The sequence below is a fragment of the Argiope bruennichi genome, chromosome 3 (genome assembly GCF_947563725.1).
Source record: "Argiope bruennichi chromosome 3, qqArgBrue1.1, whole genome shotgun sequence".
Classification (NCBI taxonomy): Eukaryota; Metazoa; Arthropoda; class Arachnida; order Araneae; family Araneidae; genus Argiope; species Argiope bruennichi.
Window position 1 is genome coordinate 104024404 of NC_079153.1, and position 14919 is coordinate 104039322.

The 14919-nt window shown below is 27.8% G+C and overlaps 2 long non-coding RNA genes across 2 annotated transcripts; both read left to right on the top strand.

The window, feature by feature from the left end:
• Positions 1-8316: 8316 nt before the first annotated feature.
• Positions 8317-13935, top strand: LOC129963819 (uncharacterized). The gene is made up of 2 exons (XR_008784021.1): positions 8317-9991; positions 13721-13935. It is a non-coding gene; the product is annotated as an uncharacterized LOC129963819 (long non-coding RNA).
• On the top strand, positions 10755-12504 carry LOC129963821 (uncharacterized). The gene is made up of 2 exons (XR_008784029.1): positions 10755-11975; positions 12443-12504. It is a non-coding gene; the product is annotated as an uncharacterized LOC129963821 (long non-coding RNA).
• Positions 13936-14919: the final 984 nt, after the last annotated feature.

Genomic DNA, 14919 nt, shown 5'->3' on the forward strand with positions numbered 1-14919 from the left:
TCTGTGCCCCAGATTATTGTGATTCTGTCAAATGTAAGCAGGTATCATGTTCTTCGAATCAAGAGTATAAAAAGGATGGATCATTTTGTGGATGCTGTCCTGTTTGTTTAACTATTATACGTAAGTATTAGAATTCAATGTCACTTTAATAATATGAATGAACAGAATAAATAAAATTATATTTTAATTACGAAAGCGCAAAGCGGTTTTACTTATGCTCTAGCTTTACCATAATGAGACGAATTACGGAATAATGTACTAGAAACTCAATATTTATAATATTATGAAATATAGTACGATTTATGCAAGTTTGGAAAACAATGGCTGGTAAATCGCAGACAATCAATAGCCACAGAAAAGGTGTAAAAATAATAATTTTCACAAAAAAATTTATATTATTATACCTTTTAATTTTTTTTACATATTTGTGGATACATGTGTATGCATAGGTGGATTAAAATCTTTTTTTTTCATAGATTTTATTTTTATTTGTAGCGCCATCTATGAGTAAATTTTAGAAATAAAATATTTTCAAGGTTCAATAATTTTAATAAAAACGAATTATTAAATGAAAGTAAAAAGCAGAAAAAAATTTTTAATGTTATTCTTTATAAAAACTAATAAAAGAGTGATTTTAAGGAAGTTTTATTAATATTTTTATTTATCATTTATGAAGATAAACTTGTTTTTTAGTAAATTGTAATTATATTTTTCTATTCCTGTGATTCCTATTAATTTTGATAAAGTACTTTCAATTTTTTAAATTCTAAATACTTGACATACATATCAAAGTAGTTTATTTGAGAGCCAAAATAAAAATAATTAAACCGAAAATGAAGAGAGAGAATTGGAAATGGAATTCCTATAGTGTGTTTGAAAACTGAAGCACGAAGTCTTCTTTGTAAAAGAATACTGACACTAGGGAAATAGAATGAAAACGTTTTAGATGAAAGAGAAAAATTATAATCTTAAATTCTCGTTTTCTTTTAATTTTAATTTTTTCGCTGTTCATTAACAATATAAATATTATAAAATTCTACAATTAATCTCCGATATTTGGGGAAAAAAAAACTAGAAATTCCCATTGATAACTCAGATAATAAACCTTTCAGAACTTATCATCTGTATCTGATTTTGGAAATTATTTCAAGGTATTATATTCCAGTATAATGCGTATGAACTGGAGTTTAAAGATTTTATCAACCAACAAAAAAAGACAGTTCTTCATTAATTACCCATTACTCTATACCTGAAAAAAAAATTGCGGGATATCGTTTAGCAAGAATAACTTCATTCTACTTCATTTGTTAAAACAAGAGATTGGTTAGAAAAGAATTTTAGTTCCAATGCCACAGGATATTAGGTTCGATTCTTCATTCAAGTTAGGAATTTTACCATATATATGCATATCTAATATAATGCGAAGAAAATAGTAAGAGTGAGGTACTAACCCAATATGATTCGTTGCCTAGCTGTAATCCAAAACTGATTAGTAAACACTAGTTTAAAAACAATAAGGATGCAATTCCTTTCACGTAATATCAAAATTAGCTCACAGAAAATAAATACAAAGCTGATTAAATATCCATACATTAAAAGAAATCGTGCTAAAAGAATATAGAATTAAAACCGTTCGTCTTTTATATATATATATTACTTTTAATAGTTCACTGAACATCATAGGAAACCATGTTCTTTGACAAAAATCTTGTAAAACAATTTCAGAAAATAGAAAATTGACCAAAAAATTGATTTGATTTTGTGGCATGTAATCAAACCAGACTAAGACAAGACAGATTAAAAAAAACAAATTATCATGCTGCATTGTTTAAAATTAGAACTGGAATTTCGAAAATAATCGTGTTTTCTTTTAATAAGAATTTAAAAAGAAAAGGATCTACCTCAACTAATGCTGTTTAATGTCATGCAATATTTTAATAGCTAACGATATTCAAATCTCTACAAAACAAATAATTAGTTTCGATGCTGAAAACAGTTTATATTTTTCAGAGAAAGGTGGATCTTGTGGTTCTTTGTTTATTCATGGAGTGCCTCCTACAATAACATGCGCTAAAGGTCTTCGATGTGACAGCGGCACAGGAACATGCCAATGAACCAAAAATAGAAATGCCGATTTTCTACAATATATTAACTATATATTTAAAGAAAAATGTTCTACTTATATATTATAAGAATTATAAAGTATATATATCAATAAAAATTGTTCATTTTAATTGAAAAAATACTATTACGTTCTTGAAATAATGTGAATTTAGACCCATACATGATATAATGCTATTTCAACTCATATATATTCAAATTATTTTCTCATTATAAATATATTCTAGATCTTTTCTACCATTTTTTGAAATTGATCTAGCTTTTTTTCTTTAAAAATATGGTTATTGTTGGATGGATAAAATTGTGGATTGAAATTTATAAACCATTTTAATCTTTTTATCATTTTGGATAAAAATTTATAAATCCCATTTTTAGTTTTAACTTCAGCAATTATTTGACTAAATCTAATAAGGGCATAAAAAAAACCCTCCTAATTTAACAACAAGTATGTAATGTACCAAACACCCTCTTTTCATAAAATATGTGAGATCAATGTTTAAATTCATTTGTGATCTGATAGCACACTTTTAAAATACATTGCGGTTTAAAAAAACTCTTTCATTTAAAAAGACATAATTATTTTGTAATCGAATTATTTAGCAGAAGATAGATAATTCGATGAATTACATTCCCAATCAAAAAGTTTTATTTTGACATCTCATTGTATGATATCATGTTAAAACTAAGTGAGTTGTAAGCTTCCAAATCTTTTAAAATATTTTTACCAATATTTTTCTTGAATTATATTCCATAATGCGAAAAAATCATAAAATTAATAGCAATAGCAATCAACAATGGTGATCTTTCAGAAACTTTCTCGTATACTCTAGAATAAAGGTTTGATTAACTTCTCTCACCAAAAAAATCGTGAACTTTAGATTGTAGTGAATAGCATAAAAGCCAATTAACAACAACGCTACACTAGCAATTGCTTTTGTATCATGGTCATGTTACTGGACTGCGAACCACAAGGTCCCAGGTTCTATCCTCGCTCATACCAATTCGCCACATTGGTGATCCGGACGTGATTTGAACACGCAACCTTATCATGACCATGATACAAAAGCAATTGCTCGGGTAGTGTAGCTGTTAACTGGCTTATAAGTTTCACCACAAGATAAAGCCAAGAATGCCTTGCATAGTATTGACGAACAATAGTCAAATATAGGTCTTTGGCGTGAATCTAGAGAATTTTTATTGAATTTATCATGCGAACACAATTGTAGTCCCAAAATTGCAATATAAATTCCTTTGATTTAATCAATTCAGTTCTACACGTATGTGGAAGTACAAACCGACAGATAGTCCATCCTTCGGCGGATATAATTAAAAATTTGATAAGAATATATATTTTAGGTGCTAAACTTGTGTACTAAATTTTATTCATCTGCTCCTTACGTTTTGTAGCTATGCCTACTCGAATTGCCAGAAAGACAGACTTTCTCTAAATGAATATCGTTCAAAATTTAAATAAAAGCTATAAATTTTATCTTAAGCCCAAATATTAAATTTAGTGCAAAACGTTTTTAAGTTGACGAGTTCATAGATAGGCAAACATAATGCTGAAAATGTGATTTTCGAATTGAAGGGATCTGGAATGTCAAAATCTCTAGCCAGATTCTACATCAAGATCTCTTGCCAGTTTTTAATGACTATTCTCTATACTTCGTATACAGAAAATAGAATTTTTTGCTTCCACTATACTAAATGTGTTTACATGCAAACACAGATGGTATATGTTAATGAAATATAAAAAATGGGATATATACAAAAAAATTCCAGTAATCAAATAAAAATCACAACAAATAAAACGAACTACCACACCCCATCATAAAAACTGAAAGGCGATATATTGGAAAGTTCATAAAAGAATGAAATTTCCACTCCCATTTATACACTTAATTTCGTTTTGAATTCTTAAAAAACGTAGCTTCATACATGGTGGTTATAATTAAAGTTTCACTTTGAAATGGTCATATGATGAAAACTACTGGACCAAATGTTATCAAACTTCGTAATAGTTTAAAGAATGTCATGGGTATTTATTTTCCACTAAAAAAGTTCAAAAACTCACCACCAGGGGGAAATGGTGCTGTATGCTATATTGTTATGTAAAATAGGACATGAAGACATCTGTTTAAAATGTGTTTAATCGTTTCTGAAACGAAACTGTTTGTGGGATTATGTAAAACCGCAATGTCTTGTAACTGGCTTACGGCAGGAAGAAGCAAATCATTTATGCAGATGCAATCATTTGGTTTTCCAGATAAAAGTGAACCTGTTTGTCAGAGTTCTCATTGTTAAGCATCGACAATGTCTCTAACCATGCTTTTCTCGTCAAATATTATTATGAATACGATAGCATTGAACGGCGGGCTTTGCAAAGGTATCGTTCAGTAAGAGGAATACACCAAGGGATATGCTAAGTGTATTGCTGAGAATACAGTAATGAATTGAACTTGCTTTCAGAAAATTATGGATGCCACATTGAACATGCTTTATAACACATTTCAGAAACGATTAAACACATTTTAAAACAATGTCTTCATGTCTTATTTTACATAACAATATCGCATACAGCACCATTTCCCCCTCTGGTGAGTTTTTGAACTGTACGTAAGAAAAATTCCCATGGCCTACTTTAAACTATTACCAGGTTTGATAACATTTGGTCCAGTAATTTTCATTTGATGACTGTTTCAAAGTGGAACTTTAGTTATAATCACCCTGTACTTGAAAAAATACTTGACTTTAATGTAAATAAAATTTTAACTCAGATAAATTACTTTCTCAATGATTACAAGAACATATTATGTTATTATATTTCTATTTAAAATAACGCCAAGATCATAGTTCCCTCTTACCAACAAGGCAAAGGCCATCAAGTGTGAGACGTGAAAGGGTAGAGTTCTATTTTTTGTGAAAGGGTATGTGAAAGGTGTATTTTATGTGAGAGTGTAAAGCTCTATTTTAATTAAAAAGCTAAATACTGTCAGATTGTGAGGCCCGAATTTCGCGTATATTTGACCTCTAAATTTGGTAGCATTTAAAAATTAATAATAAAAATTAAACTAACTGTCATGTTTAAAAATTAAAATTATTCAATCAAAGCTATGTAATAATAGCAAAGAAAAAATAAATAATTTACAAAAGATTTTTGGAATTTACATATTCAAATATAAATTAACTACAGAAAGAGTCAGCAAAACTTCTAATTAAAAGAATAAACTCGTTGACTAAATGTTGTTTGACTGATAACTACGCAGCAAAGTGTTTATAGTAAAAAGAGTCACAAATAAAAAGAAATGTATATTTGAAATATACAAAAAAATATGTGAAGTATAAAAAAAAACTGTTTAAAGAAGGAGCTGCATTATATACTTTTGTTGCTTAAATGCAAATTAATTTATCTCAAAGTTATTTTTTTAAAAACCAAAACCATTATTTTAATATTAGATTTTTCTACGCATTTTCTCAAGACTTCCAAATAAAAATAATGCTCTTACGATTGTATAAACAAAGAAAACGGACGTCATTATTTTTAAAAACGAAGATGGATTCAAAGGAAGTTTCGCAACTCGGAAGAGCTTTGAAAAGGAAACAAGAATAAAAAATTCTTAAACGATAAATGCAGGTACATTTGAGTTTTCATTATTATTTCAGTAGATATAAAATCAGTAAAGACGATATTTTTAGGTATTAATTTACATATATTGGAGTCATTAATCATAAAAGGCTGTGAGTATCAACGTTGTGGTAAGTACTTAAAATCTTTCCGTTTATGTTCTGCATCAACAACATTCTCATATTAATCAAGAAAAGAATAATAAATTTATAAATTGTCTTTAAATATTAATAAAATTTTATAAATTATCATTAATTTTTAATTAAATTAAATTAATAATTATCATTATTTCAGTAGAATTCATTTATAAATTATCATTGATTATTTATTTTAAGGACAAACTTATTCATCCACATTAAAGAAAGGAAGTAACGTTCTTTATACTATTTATTTAACATTCTTTATTCTGTTCATTAATTCATATCATTCATTCAGTTTTGAAAAATATACTTCATTCTAAAATTATTGATTTTTTTTTGGATAGGTTTTTACCTTTAAATTTATTTTATAAAAGCAAAGCCACATATAAATTTATATTTGCATTTAAAAGCTTAAAGTTATATCCATTTTTCGAATCAAAGTATTTATTTATAGTGTTCTTTGAGTAAAATATTTTTCTTTTCTGAAATCTTCAATGTTAATTTGATACATCATAGAATCGAATACAATTGGCAAATTATTGGTAAAATTTCTAAGCATTATTGATAAAAAAAATAGCTTAGAATGTTTATTCATGATTATACTTATCAAATAATTTTAAATAAATTAACTTTATATACTAGCTTTTTTAGCTCAAAAGAATTTCTAAAAATTGAAAATGAATGTTTAATTAAACTAAATTTTTATCTCTAGGGGCACACTAAGGATTTACATCACACACACAAAAAAGTAATGAACTATTATGCACTTGTTTTGTTGAAAAATAAATTAGAAGTTGCATTAGTGCATTAAATCCTTAAACGATAGCATTTAAGAATTTAATGCCATTTAAATGAAATAAATACACCAAAATATTATTAATAAGGGAAAAAGAATTTAAAAAAGGCTATTCCATCAACAGTATTTTATATATTGTAAAAGTTAAGATTGCGTTGAAATTACAAATTCCGAGAATTATCTGTAAGAATATTTAAGATATAAGGAATCAACAAGAACTCTTTTACCAAAAAAAAGTCTTCATCTATTGAAATTAAAAGAGAAACAATAATCACACTTTTGGTCACTGGAAAATGCTCGAAATATGCGACCAAATTAATGCGTTTGCCTGTGATTGTTTGTTGTGGATGTGGAATTGTACTTTAATAATTCGCAGCAAATATTTAAGGGAAATGGAATTGTACTTAAGTAATTCCGCAATAAGCATTCATAAGATGTGGAATTACTTTAGTAATATTTTAGTGAGCCATATTTCTTCAATGGTGCTTTCATTTCTGTTGACTATGCCCCTATTTTATCTGAATTATTAGTTGCTTAAGTGGATGAAACTGTTTTTTTATGAAATAAATTAAGAATGTTATTTCAGCTCCATGGAGCTTTACCTTACAAACTTAATCATGTACTTTGCTTGATGAATACATTTGGAAATAATATTATTAGATATCAAAGTTCTTGTAACTAGCCACATTATCCCCAGATTTAAGTAAATCAAATTGTTTCCTTTGGAGTTGCTTAAGTTATCTTCGATTTAAAGTTGCAGTAATCTTCAAAGAGAATCAAAGAGATTTCAAATATTCTGTGAAAAACTGGCTTTCAGTTATTGGCCATTGATACTTACATCAGAAAATCAGCAAGATGAATTCTTGGAAAGCAGTTAGATGGTTCATAGAAGTTTTACTGTTAATGCTGCAAATCTTATCAGAATCCATTACCAGTTATTGTAAACTTTGTCAGTAATATTTCATTTACGGTTAGCAACAGCAATATCATTTTAAATGTTATAAATGTTGTAAGAACAGACAGTTGCTTCATTAGTAGATTATGTGTCATTTCACGTTTATTACTTAAAGGATGAAAATGAAGATTAAATCCTGTAGTTTGATGAAGTTATTCTTTAAGTAAGTATGTATCTTTTCTTTGTTCTGTATTTTTAAAGTAAGAAAGAATACAAATAAAAGAATGTAACGAATTTGGAGATTTTTACCTGATTCTAATGAATAAATCGATAATTCATTTTATTAATTAAGTAATTGTAAAATAATTATTTTTATAATTATTAAATATTGCTATTGTCTTTTTTTGTGTATTGTACTTCTAACTTTACTTTCCTTACTTGCCTTGTAAATTTACTATTATGTAAACATAATTAACTGAATTCACATAATGTTGTTTGAATGTTTGTCACTATATAAAAATCGAAAAAGATTCCAGATATTTTATTATCTTGCTAGTGCTTACTTTTAGCAATTAATTAAGTAATACTTATGTTAATCTACATAAATGCAAGAGTTTCTTATTATTCAAAAGCAATTTTATCCTTTTACATTGGCTTATAAATATAAAAGTAACTTAATTTTATGTCTAATAATTTGAAAATATTAAAGTCAATGTATTATTCTGCATTGTATGTATTGTTTGTGTTATATATTAAATTAATTTAAATCTTATTTAATTTCCTATCTTTTGATCTTAAATTAGCCCATATTCATTTAAACTAAATATTTTTCTTATTTCCTGATCCAAATCCGACTTTCTTTATTTAATAATTTCTAACAAGCGCTCTAAAATTTGCTGAGTCTGTAATTCTAAGGCTACAAGCGAAGGGATAAAAATCCGTAATGCCCCCGCATCCCTTTCAAAGATACCTAAGATTCCCGTTTTTCAATCGGCAAGTGTCAAAGAAATCCCCATAAGAATCTCTTGGTAAAAGTATTAAGAGAAAAATTTCACTGACGTTTTCTTTTGTGTCCCGAAATAAACAAATGCGTTTCATTGCTCCTCACTGTGCATAAACTATGCTCTGTCGCGGAAAAATAAATTAAATTCACAATTCATATTCTGGAATATTTAGATATAAACATCATTAAGTTTATTGCTAAATCATCGTTAAACCAACATTTAACTCCTAATTAAAAATATAGTAAACTGAAGTTCAAGAGAATAAGAATCAATCAGTACATTAAAAAAAACTGTAAATAAAAATTTTCATTTATTATTTAATTCTTTTAATTAATGTTAAGTTTCCCCCATATCCTCCCCTCCCCCCCCCCAGAAAAAATTTAAAAATTCAATCTTTCTGTCCCAGTAAACACAATTCCAAATTTAAATGAACTCAAAAAATGAAAATTGGTATGTAGTTATTCCAAAATGTGGATTAATATCAAATTTTTATTATTTTTTTTTAAAGATGCACATTTGTTTAACTGTTCAAGTTCATATGAGCAACATAAGCTAAGTAACATAACAACAGCTAAGTGTATAAAATGTTTTATTTCTAAATGGAAATTTCTTATTCATTTCAATTAATACTTGTCAGGAACTCTGCCATCCTGATTGTTGAGTACTAGACGATGATTCATCATATAGATACCGCTATGATTTTTCACGTTCTGTATTATTTGAAGTTTATATTTGTTCCATTTTTTTATTATTCCATTTAATTTTTTTTATTCCACTTAATTTTTTAATATTATTTCATTTATTTTTTTTTATTATTCCATTTAATTTTTTAATATTATTTCATTTATTTTTTTTATTATTCCATTTAATTTTTTTTATTCCATTTAATTTTTTTTTATTATTCCATTTATTTTTTTATTATTCTATTTAATTTTTTACTATTCCATTACATTTTTTTCACTATTCTATTATTTTTTAATTATTCTATTCTATTTCTATTTTTGCCATTTTCATGTGTATCCTCTTATTTATTTATTCATTTTTCTTATTTTGTATATTTATTTTTTATTATCTAAGGTTTGTTTTTATTGCTTGTTATTCCGAAGGATCTAAATATTAGAAAGCCATCTGCCGGTCCTCGGTTGTGCCATCTGATGGTCTACTATTTTGGGGAAGGGGGTGGGAGTGGGGCTTCCTACTGGATGGGTTGTTTCGCGGCAATTCATCTTTCCCCATTTGGTATTGGCTTAGGCGGTGCTGGATCTGGTACAGTATGTCACTTTCGCAACTAAATGCATTAAAACTACTGTGAGAAGATAAAATGCAAAGAAGTGAGTTGTTCCTCCAATCAAAAGTACACAGAACATGCAACATTTTGTGGATGTTGCCCTGCATGCCTTAATATTATACGTAAGTATATGCCCTTTTAACAATGTGTTTTTAGTCTTTTTATAATGTAGTATAATGTCTATTTAGTATAAAATTTCAAATGATTTCTTATCATGGCATACTTTCCAATTTGAAGAAAGGTATCAGCGTCTTTGGGAGATGTATTAAATTCAGTTACGTCTATAAACTAGACATAAAATTTGTATAAAATTGGTCATATCAAACATAATATTATGAATAAAATCGATCACATATAATTAAAAATTAAAATTCTTAAAATTTCACATAATTTTAAATTTTTACTAAATGTATAATAGGCGTCTTTAACCCCCTTTCAGGCAACTGATATTTTGCATCATTTAGATACATATGCTTCTCGATCTCGTCAGTAAACTGCAAAACTGAAACTGAAATTCTTTTGTGCATCTGAAACATATACTAAGAATTAATCGAAGTCCATCATAATTCGATGTGAAAATATATCTATAAATCGATATGATAACAGAAATTGATAATTGATCTATTTATTCAAATAATTCTAATCAAATTGGAGCAACATATTTTGCTATTTAGATTTCACTACCATCTACGTATAAAACACATGGAATCTGCTAAATTTAGTTTAAAATCTGAAAGGTCATAAAATTTTTAAATTCTAATAATATTATAGTAAAAATAGGTAAACTTTTTAAAAAATCATACAAATATCTACATGTGTATAATTTAAAATTAAATAGTTATAAAGTTTTTCATAGAAACTTTAAAGATTTCGGTGTATATTTTTACACGTGCACAGTTTCTACAAATATTGTTTAAATAAATGAAAATTGAAGTTAAAAATTTATTCTAAAAAATCACGTGTGCATAGAACATAATGTTTATAAAAAAATTATATTTTACACTCTTTGTATGATGGTTAAAAGGATGAGTTAAAAAATGATTGATGAGTTAAAAAAATGATGACTGAGCGGATGGTTAAACTGTTGTGTTGTTGTTTCTTCTTCCTGAGAACAAAGTCAGCGATTTTAAGCCGAGATTTTAGCGTCTCCTGTTTTACAGTAGCACCATCTAAGGGGCAAGCGTACGACTAAGCTTCACAACCCTTTTTACGAGGCGGACTTCATTCATACATTCACTCATCCACATATCGTAATTTAGACCTGAATCAAAGGACAATCATCTCTGATCCAGTACCCTCAGTGGTATTGTCTCGACTTGGAGGACTTTGTGACCACGACAGATTTAAGCGTGAACCAGCCAACTTATACTCGGAGATCGGCGGGCGAGCTTGGAACTCACTACCCAAGATATGCGAGTTCAGCTCCCTAACAATCAGGCTATTCCGACCCCTGATTAAACTTTAACATGCTAAAAATGATAATTCATAAGAGCAAAAGTGATCTCATCATGTTGCTAAACAAGTTGAATTCAATCCCAATATCCTTATTCCATTTCGAATTATTATAAATCAAGAGGTTTACTACATTTATATTAATCTAAATTTAATCAATTTAATTCTGCAATTCATCTAGTATCTTCTAGAATTAGGATTTATCAGTCTATTCCTGCGATCAAATAGCCAAATGAATGGACGAAAATAAGAAATTTTAGCGGAAAACATAAAAATTCTTAATCAGATTTTCGACTTTCAAATAAGAGTTTAGTTAGTCCTGTTTCGTGTATTAGATATATATGCCCGCTCTTTCCAAGCACTTATAACAAATTGAAAGTATTGTTAATTGCGTTTTATTGAATGTAAATAACCCCCGGAGGCACCTCGAAATGAGGATGAGAAGCTTCCGGCATGGTGGTTGGTTCTCGCCATCCTATGGGTACACGAAAAGGTGGGGGTCTGGCTCCTCCCATCGATGATGGGACGTGGTTCTTTAGGGGAGGGCTGTCTTTCTTTAAGGGAGGGAGGCGATGGTCCTTAGGACTCAACCACAGTTCTCGCCAGTGTTGCTGTTGCGGCGGTCCGGTCATTCAGTATTACTTATCCGTGTGAGTAAGTGATATCACTTATTGAAAGTAAATTTGTTTTTCTGTCTAGTAAAGCTCATAAATTTAACTGTGTATCATAACCACCCTGTATACCATAAAATAAGAAGACGGTTGGCCGGAATTTTTAGGAAATATTAAAAATATTCAGTTTGTAAGATTCTAATTTGAAACCAGTCATAATTTTTGCCTTTTTCAAAGTCTTAGAAAATAAAAAGTCAAAATTAGAAATCTTGTGCAGTTCCTATAATTGATCTCCCCAGACTTAAGCTCTGAATAAATTTTCGTCTCGTATTTCAATCAAGCCCTTCTCTAGGATATATTAACTTCAATAGAATTCCTCTACTCATACTCCTCACCGAACATTCCCTTCATCATCATAATATTGTATATAGTTACTTTTTCTATGTACTGTATGTAAACTTAATTTTTTTTCTTAATAAATATTTACACGTATATCCTTTCTACCGACAGGGAATCATAGAGATTTCAAATTCGGGGATTTTCTGTGGCGAAAGAAAGAAAGAAAATGAAAAGTTAGGGCTCTTGTTTTTTATCTCTTATATCGAGATAAGGTCCTGATTTACAAGAAAATCGATTATTTATCAAGAGAGTTAATTATTTATGAAATTATTTTCATAACCCAGAATAATTTCTAGTAATAGCATCTTGTGTTAACTTCATGTTATTGTGATGCGATTCTTTACTGATTTAAAAGATAAAAAAAAAATATTCCTAAATTTAGAATTGTTTAATAAATGCCATAAATGTGAAATCAAGTGACATTTTCCAGAAATAATTCGATGAGTTTTTGTAAATATACACATTTAATTGTAATAAATCTTTAGATTATTAATCTTTATAAAATTACATATTGTAAAGAATAATGACATTACTAACATAATTAATAACATTGAAACTATATTTGGATGTTTTATATAATATTCTGTTTTAGATGAAATTTGTTTAGTTAAAATTAGATAGTTTTATCAAATTGGGGGAAAAGCAGAACATGAAAATCTACTTTATAACTACACTGCTAGTTAATTTACAAGGCGTTAATGCAAACAATAAAATAGTTGGACAACTCTTCGATGAAATTAAAAAGAGAGTTTAGTTTAGTTCTATATTAATATCCCTGTTTAAAAGAACACAAGGGCTATTATGAGATGAATCCAGTAATCTTGAATCGCCGCTAGATGACCAGGGCAACATCAGAGCCAGTAACCCTTTCTCCAAGCTACCACTCCACACCAACTGGAGTTTATTTGGCCCCGACGGATTTACTGTGCCCTAGAGCCGTTGACAAGACGATTCTTCGGTGGAAGCGTGTCTCGAACCTGGAACTCTCCTGTTCAAAAGACGAGGTCGCACCACCATTCCACTTAGAAAGAGTCATATAGTAAATACGACAAGTGATAAGAAAAGGTCACAAAAATGTCAGAAATATATTTAACATGAATATATTTTGTGCCAAAGTTCCATCATTTTAATAAAAAGATAAATTAATAAATGATTCTCAAATTAATGAATAAAAATTTTAAAGTCTGATATTGCTCTTTAGTCTTTAACAACAAGAAAACGACAAAATTTTTACACGTTTTCACCTTAACTTAAATCCATAATAGCAAATGTAGAAAACCTCATAAATGTTTTAAAAAAAAGTGTTTGTTTATTTTAGAAAGGAAGAAATTTTTTCCTCTAAAAGTTTTTATTATTTTTATAAATCTAAAGAACTTTTTTTTTTTTCAGAAAAAGGTGAAAGTTGTTTCTCTTTGCTTTTCTTGGGTGTTCCACCAACATCTACATTTGACGAAGGATTGTATTGTGATTATAAAACAGAAACATGTCAAGAATTAGAATAATTGGCTATGAGAAAAGAAGAAGGATTGCAATTTGCAATTCACAATTTTTTTGATTAAATTATGTATATGATTAACTAATAAAGATGATTTAATATAAAAATATATATGACTTCATAATAAAATATTTGTTAACTGCTATTCAAACCTTTTTATTTTCATACTAAAACTGTTGGTGAAAACTTAAATTTTCACGCTAAAAATAATAAAATATGTACTCATAGTCGTTTAAGAAAATTTAGTTTTAATTTCTGAAACGCTTTTTTTTTATTATGCTTTTAAGCCTTTTACATCACTTTATTTTTCAAGATACTGAAATTCATGCCCCTATGTATTCCAAGAACATAACCGGGTTTTGATGACTTCATATTAAATTAAGGAGTAAGAATCTAATATAATTATACGCATAAATGTAATTTTTATAAAGTTTTAAGGCATTACAATACCAAATTATAAAAAAGATTTTATAATCTAAATCTATGTCCAGTTGTCAAAATATTTCAGCTAACATTTCATTCAGCAACACAAGAATTTTAAAACTCAAGCCAAGTTAAAAATTTTGATACAAAACATCAAATTTAGATTACGACTGAAGAGTTTTTGAGGTAGATTTTATTGTAAACTGTTCTACTGTTTTAAAGAATTGTATTTTCTCTGAACTTTATTGAGTTACATTACTGCTATTATCATTATTTCTTAGTTTTTAATCACGTTAGATTTAAAACAAACGTCTGAATAATTTATTATAATAATTTAGATAATGCGGAATTACAAATTTCATTAGATTATTTGACTTCACGTTACTCCAATTAAAATTAGAATAAACTAATAAAAGGCATTTTAGTATAACTAGAAAAAAATAGATCATTAATAAAACTAAAAAAATATATCATAATTAAAACTAAAATAAAAACCAAGCAGTTTCTATAACTACACTAATAATAATTTTTAAAAATTAAATAGGCCTCTTTATTTTCTTTATTTGTGACTATCAATGCTATAAACTGCAAGTAAAATCAATAGATAATTATAAGAATTACGAAGTATCATAAATATTTTTCAAAAGCAATAAATCATCAGGAAGTAAAA